The sequence below is a fragment of the Gymnoscopelus braueri genome (genome assembly GCF_963280865.1).
Source record: "Gymnoscopelus braueri genome assembly, chromosome: 2".
Lineage (NCBI taxonomy): Eukaryota > Metazoa > Chordata > Actinopteri > Myctophiformes > Myctophidae > Gymnoscopelus > Gymnoscopelus braueri.
Window position 1 is genome coordinate 18,242,469 of NC_137604.1, and position 6,000 is coordinate 18,248,468.

General features: G+C 41.9%; 1 protein-coding gene across 1 annotated transcript in view; it reads right to left on the minus strand.

Annotated features, from left to right (window-relative positions):
- The window catches only part of fbxw7 (F-box and WD repeat domain containing 7), a 269,250-nt gene extending 264,019 nt beyond the window's left edge, over positions 1–5,231 (minus strand). The window contains exon 1 of the mRNA XM_080415338.1: positions 5,164–5,231. The gene's annotated coding sequence lies outside the window, so the exon portion shown is untranslated. The remainder of the gene's footprint in view (positions 1–5,163) is intronic.
- Between the last annotated feature and the right edge of the window lie 769 nt (positions 5,232–6,000).

Consider the following 6,000-nt stretch of genomic DNA (forward strand, 5'->3'; position numbering starts at 1 on the left):
AAAAACACGGGCCAATTTCTCTGACTGGGAGAAAAGCCCTCCAGCAGCATATCTTCACACAGTTGACTCTAAAAGCTGTGGTTCAGGGCCATGCGTTAGGGTTTTGTAATAGGGATGAGTGTAATCATCCCACCCTTTCCTTTATTCGCAGTTTGAAAAAAGCCATTACGGAATCGATCACCATTTCATCGCAATCATGCCATTCAGAAGACAACATCTGTGATTTGTTTTTCCTGGCGACACAGCGTGCAGCCATGTCATTCAGTCGGGCCATAAAAAAGCATCGGTCCGAATAAGTAAATGAATAATCTTATCCCATCTTTCCTTCCTCATTTCACAGCTTTTCATCTTGTATGCGTCGAGGAAAACTGCTGGGAAATATTGTAATCACAGCGACATGCACACACAGTGCTGCTGCTGCTGATGCCCCATGTCCTGTTTTCCATTCAAGAAGAGAGTAATGTGTGCCTTCTGAAGACCTCTGGGGCATTCTCTCACTTTTCTTCATTTATTCAGGGCCTTTGAGGACTTATTCAGGGCATGAGTGTTTCCTGTATAGAATAAGAAGGATGGGAGGGAGGGGGGGGGGGGGGTGAGGTCTCAAGAGCAGGGAGGACGTGTTACGAGAGCGAAGTGTCACGGTAGAGGAAAGTGGAAGGAGGAGGGAGGAGGAAGGGGGTGTGGGAAAGGCATCAGATATTTCTGCGTGTACTAGTTTAACTTTGTTTGTCTTTCTCCCAGCCCCGCCGCACAAGGAACTGTTGTATTTCCCTCTTTCACTGTGCCTTCCTGTTTCCATTATCTATCACACCTGATTACTGACGTTGCGTTGCATCACCAGAAATGCTGTACCAGGCCGACACACATGAACAACCCACCAGCTCAATCACCACCTAGGGTACATACATGATCGCACAAGTCTTTCCTCACATATGATAGCTTCAAGTAAAACGTAGTATTGCTTCTACATGAGCTATGAGCAATAAGCCTTCACTTGGTGACTGTCAAGTCACAAGGATTTTAATCACTTCTTCCCATTATATATTGTTTAAAGTTAAAAATAGCCATCTACAAGCTCACAATACATGCATTGTAAGCCTCTAGATCTGCTTTTTTATATATACACATTTGCCTATAATGACATGCCCAGAATAGGGACACCAGGTTGAATGTGGTTAACACTCAAAATTAATGTAAGCATGTTTTTCCAACCCTGGAATGCCTGGATGAACACGGCATGTGTAGTTAGGCCTAGAGGAGAACCAACAATGAGACATGTCAATAGTTTGGAGAAAGCCGTCCTCCCAAAGTCCCAGGAGATGCATGGGAACCAGGATTGACTCAGGGTTTCTGCCAGAACTGAGTATGACATAGGGCAAATCCAGCCATTCAAATGCACAATAATGAAAACTGGCTTTTTGTGTGCATTTTGAAAAAAAAAGACAAATTATAATATTTCCCACAGCTATAAACAGTGCTTCACTGAACTTTGCTGACAATAGGCCCACAGTAGTATAGTAGTCTGTATAGCTGAAACGTCACCTGAATCCAGGACCATGAATCACTCTTGTTATGCATTGTTGTTATTTACATTTGCTCATTATGACAAGTAGAACTTGAGTTTCATGGAATTTGACATTACTGTCTTAAAGGGTGCTTCCTTAAATTCACATTTTATTTACAAGGCTGCATGTAAATTCAAGTGAAGTGAAGTGAGTGGGACGAACAAAACAAATATGGTAGCAATCAAAACACACACACTGACACACACACACAGACGAAAATATTGGGTTATTGTCTAATTGCTCACATAATGGACAAGCATGCCAACAGCGAAAGCCATTTTTTTTTGCAACTTTGGCCAGGGTGAAGAAAGCGGTTTGGCGCATACTTGTCATACCACGACAAAGTCAATAAGTGGTGAAAAATAATCATCTCACTCACCAGAAACATTCTATGACTTCAGCCAGCTTTTGAGAAAAGCACAAGAGGTGAACAAGGTTCTCTGGAAGAAGACCCAAGAGATCAACAGATTTGTGTCTGCATTTGGACGGGTGCAAACAAACATACCATCCTGTACACAGAGTCAGAGCGTCACTTCAAATGCTTTTCCAGCTTTCACTTCTTTTAATGTAGCCTAAACCATTCATGCCTTTTTTTTTGTAAAATAATAGCTTCCTCAAGCCAAACAGATTTTTTTCTTTTCAAAGTTGAGCGGGTGCAAATAATTTGAGATGACAAGAGCTATCAAATGTCCTATTCACATAACATAGTGCAGCTGGATTAGAAGAAGGTATGTAACCAAACTACATGTTGAGAAGATGGTGAAACAATGCGATATTATTTCTTATGTTCATTGTAATCCACAAATAACTGTTTCATGTGATAAACACAAAGATTGCATTATAATGTGGCTCTTGCTATTGCCAAAATCCATCTTCCCTTGAAGTACATAAACGCCCCAATGTGTCAAACATTTGCTTTTAATGTAGTGGGCTGCTTGAATTGCTACCAGACATAAACACGGTTTGGGCTTTATGTTATGTTCCATCACACAACTCCACTTTTGTAAATATTATGAGTAAATGTAATAAATATCACAGGCAGTCGGATTAGATCACAGTTAGGAGGGGCCTGGACGCCCCTTTGATGGGATGCTGTAGATGATGGCCATAAGTCACAGAGGGTGTCAATCAAAAGGACTATGTCCATGAAAAGAGCGATTACACTGGCAGGCTAACAACACAAATAAGCAGCACTTGCAGCACTGAAGAGAAGGTTTAAAAAATATATATATATATATATATGTATATATATATATATATATATATATATATATATATATATATATATATAAAATCGGTATTGTCAAAATACTGCAGTGTTGCTGAGTGACATTTTTAGCAGACACTTGTCCAGAGTGATTTGTGAGCAAATTTGGGTATATATTACACAGTTATAACTGAGTATCAGGGCAAACACACTAAACGCATCTCTCTTGTAGACAATGACTAATCCTGACTGATGGATAACAACTACAAACCCAGTTAATGGGTGCTTGCAACTAACAGTCTAACTTGACTTAATTGCTGTCCAAAACAATAACAACGTGAATGGTGCAGCATCTTCTCCGGATATAAAACGATTAATTATGCATCAATCTCGCCAGCAAAACAAGCATCTCTGCATCCCTGTGAGAGAAGAACGTGTTCTTCTGGCATGCCTGTGTGTAGATAATATCCTGCTAAACAAATATAATTAACATAAAAACGACTGCAGCATTTGATGCCCATTAGTTAGTTTACAACTTGCTCTCATTTCCATCACTTTCACCCACTTTAGATCAAAGGGAGCCAATCTCTTGTCCCCACTGAGCAGTTAGGTCTGATGGCATGTTGCAGCAGCAACTATCTGTCAAAAAGGATGATGCTTATATACATTTCCTGAACGATCTGACGGATAAGTGTCTCTAATAATACTAATAATGATGATAAAAAGGTAATTAAAAAGCCCATATTCCCACGTGCTGTTCATAAATACACCAACGTGGTCCCCCCTGCCTACAACACTTCAGATTCAACTCTTGCAAAAAGTTAGCTAGCCAAAAACTTTATTAAAAGTGTGTGCCTCGTTTTAGTGCAAACTAAAGCCACAATGCACTGCTCGTTAAACCAACACTACTCTCATTGGATGTTTCTCAGATCTATTGTAGAATAAAGACATCAATGAGAGATGAAAAACCCCACATTAATGTTAGCCTGCGTTGCTAACACTGCTGCCCACCACCACCAGCAGAACAGGGAGAGTTAGCTTGGCTAATGCTCTCGGCCTCCCCTCCTCCAGTGTGACCAGTGTTGCCAGATTGTGCGAGAGGAATAAGCAAGCGGGGTCTATGAAAACAAGCCCAAAAGAAGCGACTACGTGACAGGAGCACTCTAACTAACCCTATGTACATTGGCTATTTGATAATTGTCAATCTACAAGCTCAAGAAAAATCTTGGGGAAAAAGTGAAAATGTAGGAATATTTTCAAATCCACAAAATCTTGTATGGGGGGTCTCTGGCACAAAATATTCTGAAGGTTGGGTCTACAAATACATATTAAAGGTAGGGTAAGTGATATTTTTTGGTTAAAACAAAAAGTATTTTGTTAAAAGGTTAAAATACTATATTCTGATAGTAATCATTGCTATAGAGTGTTTGTTCAGTAACAGATGTCTCCCTGTCTCTCCAGCTCTTTAATAAACAGAAAATACATTTTTCGATAGGTGTCAAAATCTCAGCCAATCAGGAGAAAGTACCCATTTTTAAGCTTAATTTGTATAGTGTTCCAGTTAAAATTTTGTCTGCTCATTTCTTAGTGTCATCACTTCCAATTTCACTTGTTTAATCTGTATCCTGATTGAGTTCTCTGTCCTGGTTGGATAAAATTGGAAATGAAACTAAAAAAAAAAAAAAAAAACTACAAAATACATTTTCTGTTTTATAAAGAGCTGGAGAGACATGGAGACTCTTTATATGGACAGGACACTCTATAGTAACGAGCACTATCAGAACATAGACCCATTTTGCAATTATTTGACTAATTGCAAATCACTTACCCTACCTTTAATTTGGGGGGGTTTCCTTGACATGAAAATGTTTGAGAACCACTGGTTTAAACAACATTTGGAAACAAGCCCAAAATAAGCAACTACACTTTAGAAACAAGCCCGAAAAAAAACCACAACGACCAATATTTACAAGCAACCTCACAGGAAAATAAGCCCATAAGTCGCTTATAACAACCGGACATGGCAACACCGACTCCGTCGCGCCGCGGCGGCGGTCTTAACGGTGTGTGTGTCGCTCGACCACAGGCAAATGACGTCGTTTTCCACCACAACGACGTCATTGCCACCCGAAAAAAGCCTCAACGAGCGTCAGGTCGACACTTTTTTCGGCGGAAAAAAAGACGCCGCTGTCCCCCCGTAAGCAGACAGAGAAAAGTGACATGCTCCATCGGGCTTGTCTTGTCTAGTCTAGTCGCCCTGGCCAACGGAAAGAAGAAGAAGAGCAGATCTACAAGCCTAACAACGCGTCAAGGAGCTCGCGGGGTGCAGCTTGTAGATCTTGCCTCTTCTTTTGGGGCGAGCGACAAGAGTCTTAAACGACCGTTTTTTACCTTTAGAAATGCGTCCTCCGTTTGCGTCGCTTCAACGCTGTTTATGTGGTGCTCCTTCCCAGCCGGTTAGCTTAGCAACAAGCTAACGCTCAAGTGACTACCAGGCGACGTCTCCCTCTCCTCCCCGCTCCGCGGCGAGCATTTCCCCCGCAGGAACACTGATAGCCGTGTCGGTGTAGCCTTTTAGCAACGATGCTAACTGGTGTGTGTGCTAACAGTACGAGGGGGGGGGGGGTACCCTACTATTATAGAGTAGAACCCCGTTAGCACTTTAGCAGCAGCTTCAGCAGCTAATGAGATAGAACCACCGCTATTAGCCTGTTAGCCGCTGTCTGTCTGTCTGTTGTTCCCTTCCCTCTCCCAATCCAAAAGCAAGTCAAGTTCAGCAAAGTCCTTCAGCCCCGGGAGGGCGACGTGTTGTTGTTGTTATAGCATCCGATCCAAAGCCGTCAGAAAAGAGAGGCTGATGATGATGATGATGGGGATGTGGAGGGAGGTGTGTGCTTCTATCCTCCTTCCTCCACAACAAGCACTCCACTGAGTCCAGATCAGCAGCCTTGTTCTGTTCTGTAATGTACTGTTCTGTTCTCTCCTCTCTCTCTGTGTCTCCTCTCTCTCACTGACTGACTGGCTGGCTGCTGCTCTGCTGCTGGTGAGAATGGGTGTCGCAAGGTGATGACGTACAATTTTTTTTTTTGTTCACAGGGGCGATCAAATGTGACGCCATTGTCAGAGGCCTTTGCCTTTTAATCATGTGGAGTAGTGAGGGGTCCAAAAATGATTTTGGATTTTTAGAATATAGTATTTTGTGCTAGCTTGGCATGGCCAGAGGGATAT